Source organism: Arachis hypogaea, chromosome 11 (assembly GCF_003086295.3).
Source record: "Arachis hypogaea cultivar Tifrunner chromosome 11, arahy.Tifrunner.gnm2.J5K5, whole genome shotgun sequence".
Taxonomy (NCBI): Eukaryota; Viridiplantae; Streptophyta; class Magnoliopsida; order Fabales; family Fabaceae; genus Arachis; species Arachis hypogaea.
Genome location: NC_092046.1, coordinates 104,203,195 through 104,211,525, shown reverse-complemented (window position 1 = coordinate 104,211,525; position 8,331 = coordinate 104,203,195). Strand labels below are relative to the sequence as shown.

At 40.8% G+C, this 8,331-nt stretch overlaps 1 non-coding gene across 1 annotated transcript; it reads right to left on the bottom strand.

Annotated features, from left to right (window-relative positions):
• Positions 1-2,010: 2,010 nt before the first annotated feature.
• On the bottom strand, positions 2,011-2,114 carry LOC112725825 (small nucleolar RNA R71). Its single transcript, XR_003164907.1, has one exon. It is a non-coding gene; the product is annotated as a small nucleolar RNA R71 (small nucleolar RNA).
• Positions 2,115-8,331: the final 6,217 nt, after the last annotated feature.

Here is an 8,331-nt window from a genome sequence, read left to right as displayed (position 1 = left end):
CCTAATGCCCTGAGCTGAAGTCTCTGCCCACTTAGCACTTTTTCTCTGCAAGTAAAGCCAAGCCCAAATGAAGAAAAGAACTGCTTCAAACTCAAGATCCAAAGGCCCAAGACTTGAAGAGCCAACTAGAAGCTGAGAGAAATAGTATATATATATGAGTAGCTTTGAATTGTTAAGGAGCTCTGGAAGCTGGAAAAAGGAGAACTACTCTCTGTATTTTATCTTCTCTGCATTTTCTAGTTTTAGGATGTATTCTCCATCTTTGTTTTCATTTTCAAGAGCTATGAACAACTAAACCCCTTTCATTGGGTTAGGGAGCTCTGTTGTAATTTGATGGATCAATACTAATTTTCATTATTCTTCTTCTATCTTTTCTCTTGATTTTACTTGAAAGCTTTTGATCTTCATCCAATTGAGTAGTTATCTTGGAAGAGAAGCTATTCAAACTTGGGTCTCTTTTGAACCTTGAAAGAGGAATGAAGAGATCAAGCTAGAAATGCTTTCTCATGCTGGACCGAATTGGGTTTGGATGGGTATGTGACTATAACCCTCTCAATACTTGATTTGGGAAATGCATGTGGTATAATCAGTGACCATACTTCATCTCTTCTCATGAGCAATTGACCAAGGAATTGGCTATTGATCAAGATTTGAGAGATTGAATTGCAAGAAATTGTAATTCAATCACTTAAGATTGCCAAGGAGATCAATGAGTGCATTGATTGAGGAAGAGATGAAAATGAACTTGATCTGGAGAATTGCAACATCTCCTAAGCCCAATGAACTCCCCATCTCTGATCTTACCCATTCTCTTTAATTTCTGCCATTTACTTTTATGAGCAAATCCCCCATTCCCATTTACAATTCTGCAATTTATTTTCAGTCATTTACTTCCAATCCTTTAATTCTAGCATTTACTTTTCTGTTATTTACATTCCCGCCATTTTATTTTCTGCAATTCTCAACCCAAATTCTGGATTCGCTCAACTAGAACATTCTTCTAATTAAAGTTGCTTGATCAATCAATCCCTGTGGATTCGACCTCACTTTATTGTGAGTTTTTACTTGACGACAAATTCGGTACACTTGCCGAAGGGAGATTTGTTGTGAGACAAGTTTTCCCCGCATCAAGTTTATGGCGTCGTTGCCGGAGATTGATTGTGCATCAACAATGATTAAATTGGAAGATCACTAGATTGAGCATTTTTATTTTGTGAATTTCATTTTCTGTTTGAGTGATTTACTTTTTGTTTTAGTTAAACTTCTTCCCTTCCCCCTCTACTCTTTTGTTTTTCTTTGTTATTTTCAATTCTGTTTGCTAACCCACTAACTGTTTGATATATTGCATCACCCACAACTAACAGTAATTCTGACACAAATACTTTCTGCACCTATCTTTTCTTGCTTGCACTTGATGGTTGTATGACAGGGAGAAGAAGTGGGGCTTCAACTTCCTTCGATTCTGAACCTGATAGGACCTTCCTTAGATTAAGGAGGGAGGCAAGAGGAAAAAAAGTGGTTGGTGCTGAGGAAGAAGAGGAATTCTTTGAAACAAACATGGAAGACAACATGAAAAACCATCATGAAGAAGAAGATCACAACCATGGGGGAGGAGGTAGAGCAAATCATGATGGGGAGGATAGAAGAGTTTTGGGCTCTTACATCAATCCAAACCCAGACAATTGTGGAAGTAGCATCCAAAAGCCAACAATCCATGCCAACAACTTTGAACTTAAACCACAGCTCATCACCCTTGTTCAGAACAACTGTTCGTTTGGAGGAAGTGTTCAAGAAGACCCCAATCAACATTTAACCACCTTCATGAGAATATGTGACACAGTGAAGTCTAATGGTGTTCATCCTGACGCCTATAGACTGCTCTTATTTCCATTATCACTCAGGGACAAGGCAGCCAAATGGCTGGAATCTTTCCCAAGGGAAAGCTTGACAACTTGGGAAGACGTGGTGAACAAATTCTTAGCAAGATTTTACCCTCCTCAACGAATCAATAGGCTGAGAGCTGAGGTCCAAACTTTCAGGCAACAAGATGGTGAGACTCTATATGAAGCATGGGAGAGGTTCAAGGACTTAACAAGGAGGTGTCCACCTGACATGTTCAACGAATGGGTGCAGCTGCACATTTTCTATGAAGGGCTCTCTTATGAGTCAAAGAAGGCCATAGACCATTCATCTGGAGGATCTTTGAACAAGAAGAAGACCATTGAGGAAGCCATAGATGTTATTGAAACAGTAGCAGAGAACGACTACTTCTATGCTTCCGAAAGAGGGAACACAAGAGGAGTAATGGAGCTAAACAATGTAGATGCTCTGTTGGCCCAAAACAAGCTCATTACCCAGTAGCTGGCTGACCTCACCAAGAAGATGGAGATGAACCAAGTAGCAGCAATCTCCACTTCATCAACAATCCAAGAAGGAGTGAATGAAGAAGCAGAGGGGAGTCAGGAGCAAGCCAACTACATTGGGAATTCACCAAGGAAAAACTATGATCCATACTCCAAGACCTACAACCCTGGATGTAGAAACCACCCAAACTTTGGGTGGGGAAGTGAGCAAGATTAAAACCAAGACCAGAGACGTTACAACTCCAACAACAATGCAACTCACCAGCAATTCACACAGAGGACGTCTCAACACCCCCACAACAACACTTCTTCATATGCTTATCAAAACCAAAATAGCACATCTGCTCCGAATCACGGAAACGGCGCCATAAACTTGATGCACGGAAAACTTGTCTCTCAACAAATCTCCCTTCGGCAAGTGTATCGAATTATCGTCAAGTAAAACTCACAATAGAGTGAGGTCGAATCCCACAGAGATTAACGGATTAAGCAATCAATGGTTAATTGATTATCCTAGTTAGACGAATCATAATGGAGTGATAAGTAACAAGGAAATGTAAATTGACAGAAAAGTAAAGAAAGCAATAAAGTGCAGAAAAGTAAAATGACAAGAAAAGTAAATGTAAGAACTAAAAATAAAATGAACATTGGGATCAAGAGATATTGCAATCCTCCGGATCATGTTCATTCTCATCTCTTCCTCAATCAATGCACTCATTGATCTCCTTGGCAATCTTAAGTGATTGAATTACAATTTCTTGTAATTCAATCTCTCAAATCTTGATCAATAGCCAATTCCTTGGTCAATTGCTCATGAGAAGAGATGAAGTATGGTCACTGATTATACCACATGCATTTCCCAAATCAAGTGTTGAGAGGATTATAGTCACATATCCATCCAAACCCAATTTGGTCCAGCATGAGAAAGCATTTCTAGCTTGATCTCTTCATTCCTCTTTCAAGGTTTAGAAGAGATCCAAGTATGAATAGCTTCTTTTCCAAGATAACTACCCAATTGGATGAAGACCGAAAGCTTTCAAGTAAAATCAAGAGAAAAGAAAGAAGAAGAAGAATAAGAACTACAATTGATCCATTGAATCACAATAGAGCTCTCTAACCCAATGTAAAGAGTTAGTTGATCATTGCTCTACAAAAATAGAAAAGAAAGCAAGTGCAGAAAAGTAAAAATGAAGATAAAAACTGAAAATAAAACTTCAAAATTCATAAATGAAAAGTACAAAGAAAGAAAAGGAAAAGTGTGTGAGGGAAGGGAGTCCGAAGACCCCTCTTCCATCCCTCAATTCCCCAATTTCCAGCCTCATCTAGCCTAAGATGATTTCAATGTAAAAACTAAGGCCTTTATATAGGCTCTCCTAAATTACAAAATGAAATTAAAAGCAAATTACAATTAAATGAAAATTCCTATTCTAGATGCTTCTTGTGGCCTTGATTGGTTGACAATTGTGGGCTTGCTTGGTTGAGCTTTGAAGTGGGCTTGAGAGAGAAGTGAGTCAAGTTGAGGTCTAGGTGCTAAAGTTAGTGCCAAAGTTAGCCAAACTAACGCTACAAGTGTGGCGTTAGTGCTAAAGTTATTGTGGCTAACGTTGCACTTGCTGCCCAGTTGGTGTTTTTGGGGCTTAAAAAATACCTCTTGTTTGTGCTCCAATTTCATGCCCACTATAGAGTATTATATATCGTTGGAAATCTCTGAATGTCAGCTTTCTAACGCAACTGGAATCACCTCAATTGGACCTCTGTAGCTCAAGTTATGCTCCTTTGAAGTGGACATGGTCGCTGGCATATATGCCAACGTTACTGGAAATATTGATTGCCAATAACGCTAGCAATTTCCCGTTTCTGAAGCTCAAACTTTGTGTCCACCCCATACTATTATATATCGTTGGAAAGCCCTGGATGTCTACTTTCCAATGCCTTTTGAAGTGCATCATTTGGAGCTCTACAACTCGAGTTATACTTCTTGGAAGGTGAAGAGGTCAGTTGGCCTAAATACAGGCTGATACCATGTTCATCATTGCACTTTCGGGGCAGGTTTTCTCCCTCAAATTTAGTTTCAACCATGTAGTGCCATATATGCTTGGAAAGCTCTGGAATCCTACTTTCCAATGCCACTGGAATCACCTCATTTGGAGCTTTGTGGCTCATGTTATACGTGTTTGAAGAAGGCATGATCAGGCTGCCAGGTGGGACTTTTGCCCACGTTAACTACCACGTTAACTAAGTTAACGTGGGAGTTAACGTGGCTTGTTGGGGGCTTGTGAGCTCACTCCAACGTTAGTGAGAATGTTTGGTGTTACTAACGTTGTCGATCACCACCTTTCTCCACGTTAGCTTCCACGTTAGCTAAGTTAACGTGGGAGTTAACGTGGCTTTGTTGTAACTTGGGCCAACGTTAGTGACAATGTTGAATGTCACTAACGTTGGCTTTCCCCCTTTCTTCTTAACGTTAGAGGCCACGTTAACTAAGTTAACGTGAGAACTAACGTATCTACTTATGATCTTGGTCCAACGTTAGTGATAATGTTAAGTGTCACTAACGTTGGCTCCATTTCCTTTCTTCAAAGTTAATGCGACTAACTTTTCCCACTAACGTTGGGGCTTTCCTTCCTTCCACGTTAGTGCCTACGTTAGTGTAACTAACGTAGCCACTAACGTGGCTCTTCTCTTCTTCTTTTGGCTCTTCCATGAAGAGTTCCATCCTAGCAAGTCTATCTAAAGGTGGTTGGGTAGGGTTGGTTTGTGAATGGAATTGGTTGTTTTGTGGTTGTGTGTTCTGAAAGTGGTATGACTTTTGTGGGTAGTGGACTGAGTTTTGTGGATGGTGAAATGAATTATATGGATTTTGGATAGACTTTTGTGCTGAGGCATACTCAAATGATGAAGAATTTAGGCATGTAAAACTTGGAGGTGAGGTTGTATAATTGAGAGGTGATAGCTCTTGATGAATGGGGTATGAATGAGTGAAATCTCTTTGACTTTGATCTTCCCAGCCACAACTTGAGTAGTGATCAAAGTCATCAAAATATGGACCATTTTGTGACCCTGGGAAGCACCCCATTTCATGTTCTTGATCTTCCCACCCACCATTTTGTGACCCTGGGAAGCACCCCATTTCATGATCTTCCCACCCACCATTTTGATCTTCCTAAAGCTCTACATATCCATATGGTGACACACTTGTAATCACATATGGTCCCTTCCACAGGGATTTCAATTTCCCAGGAAATAATCTAAGCCTAGAGTTAAACAGCAGAACCTTCTGTCCTGGCTCAAAGAATCTAGATGACAGCTTTCTGTCATGCCACCTTTTTGCTTTCTCCTTGTAAATTTTAGCATTTTCGAAAGCATTGAGTCTGAACTCCTCCAACTTATTTAACTGGAGTAATCTTTTCTCTCCAGCTACCTTAGCATCAAGGTTTAGGAACCTGGTTGCCCAGTAGGCCTTGTGTTCCAGTTCCACTGGCAGATGACAGGCTTTTCCATACACAAGCTGGTATGGAGAGGTCCCTATAGGAGTCTTGAATGCGGTTTTGTATGCCCACAGAGCATTATCCAGACTTCTTGCCCAATCCCTTCTACGGGTACTTACAGTCCATTCCAGGATTTGTTTTAGTTCTCTATTTGAGACTTTAGCCTGCCCATTTGTCTGTTGATGGTATGGAGTTGCCACTTTGTGATTAATTCCATATCGGATCAGAGCAGAGTCAAGCTATTTATTGCAGAAATGAGTGCCTCCATCACTGATCAGTACCCTAGGGACACCGAACCTGCTGAAGATATGCTTCTGGAGGAACTTCATCACTGTCTTAGTATCATTAGTGGGTGTTGCAATTGCCTCTACCCATTTAGATACATAGTCTACTGCCACCAGAATATAAGTGTTTGAATATGATGGTGGGAAAGGCCCCATGAAGTCAATACCCCATACATCAAACAACACAATCTCTAAGATCCCTTGCTGAGACATGGCATAACCGTGAGGCAGATTACCAGCTCTCTGGCAACTGTTACAGTTACGTACAAACTCTCGGGAGTCTCTATAGAGAGTAGGCCAGTAGAAGCCACATTGGAGAACCTTTGTGGCTGTTCTCTCACCTCTGAAATGTCCTCCATATTGTGATCAATGGTAATGCCATAGGATATTCTGTGCCTCTTCTCTAGGCACACATCTATGGATTATTCTGTTTGCACATCTCTTAAAGAGATATGGTTCATCCCACAAGTAGTACTTTACATCAGAAACCAATTTTTTTGTTTGCTGCTTACTGTACTCTTTGGGTATGAATCTCACAGCTTTATAGTTTCCAATGTCTGCAAACCATGGTACTTCCTGAATGGCAAAGAGTTGCTCATCCAGAAAGGTTTCAGAGATTTTAGCAGGAGGGAGGGACGCTCCTGCTACTGATTCTATCCGGGACAGGTGATCAGCTACTTGGTTCTCTGTCCCTTTTCCATTTCTTATTTCTATATCAAACTCTTGCAGAAGCAACATCCATCTTATGAGTCTGGATTTTGAATCCTGCTTTGTGAGGAGATATTTTAGAGCAGCATGGTCAGTGTACACAATCACTTTTGATCCTACTAAATAAGATATGAACTTGTCAATGGCATAAACCACTATAAGCAACTCCTTTTCTGTGGTTGTGTAATTCTTTTGCGCATCATTTAAAACACGACTAGCATAATAAATGACATGCAGAAGCTTGTCATGCCTCTGTCCTAATACTGCACCAATGGTATGGTCACTGGCATCACACATTAGTTCGAATGGTAATGTCCAGTCTGGTGTAGAAATGATTGGGGTTGTGACCAGCTTAGCTTTCAGAGTCTCAAAGGCCTGCAAACATTCTGTGTCAAAGACAAATAGTGTATCAGCGGCTAGCAGATTGCTCAGAGGTTTTGCAATTTTTGAAAAATCCTTTATAAACCTTTTATAGAATCTTGCATGCCCCAGAAAGCTTCTGATTGCCTTAACATTGGCAGGTGGTGGTAATTTTTCAATTACCTCTACCTTAGCTTGATCCACCTCTATTTCCTTGTTCGAAATTCTGTGCCCAAGGACAATTCCTTTAGTCACCATAAAGTGACATTTCTCCCAGTTTAAAACTAGGTTAGTCTCTTGACACCTTTTCAGAACAAGTGCTAGATGGTCAAGACAGGAGCTGAATGAGTCTCCAAATACTAAGAAGTCATCCATGAAGACTTCTAGAAATTTCTCTACCATATCAGAGAAGATAGAGAGCATGCACCTCTGAAAGGTTGCAGGTGTATTGCACAGACCAAATGGCATCCTTCTGTAGGCAAATACTCCAGATGGACATGTGAATGCTGTTTTCTCTTGGTTCTGAGGATCTACTGCAATTTGATTGTAACCTGAATAGCCATCCAAAAAGCAGTAGTATTCATGACCTGCTAGTCTCTCTAGCATCTGGTCTATGAATCGTAAAGGAAAATGATCCTTTCTGGTGGCTGTATTGAGCCTTCTATAGTCAATACACATACGCCACCTTGTAACTGTTCTTGTGGGAACCAGTTCATTCCTTTCATTATGAACCACTGTCATACCTCCCTTCTTGGGGACAACTTGGATAGGGCTCACCAAGGGGCTATCAGAAATAGGATAAATAATCCCAGCCTCTAGTAACTTAGTGACCTCTTTCTGCACCACCTCCTTCATGACTGGATTCAGCCGCCTCTGTGGTTGAACCACTGGCTTAGCATCATCCTCCAATAGGATCTTGTGCATGCATCTGGCTGGGCTAATGCCCTTGAGATCACTTATGGACCACCCAAGAGCTGTCTTGTATGTCCCCAGCACCTGAATTAGTACTTTCTCTTCCTGTGGCTCTAAAGCAGAGCTTATGATCACAGGAAAAGTGGCATCTTCTCCCAGAAATGCATATTTCAGGGTTGGTGGTAGTGATTTGAGCTCGGGTTTAGGAGGCTTCAA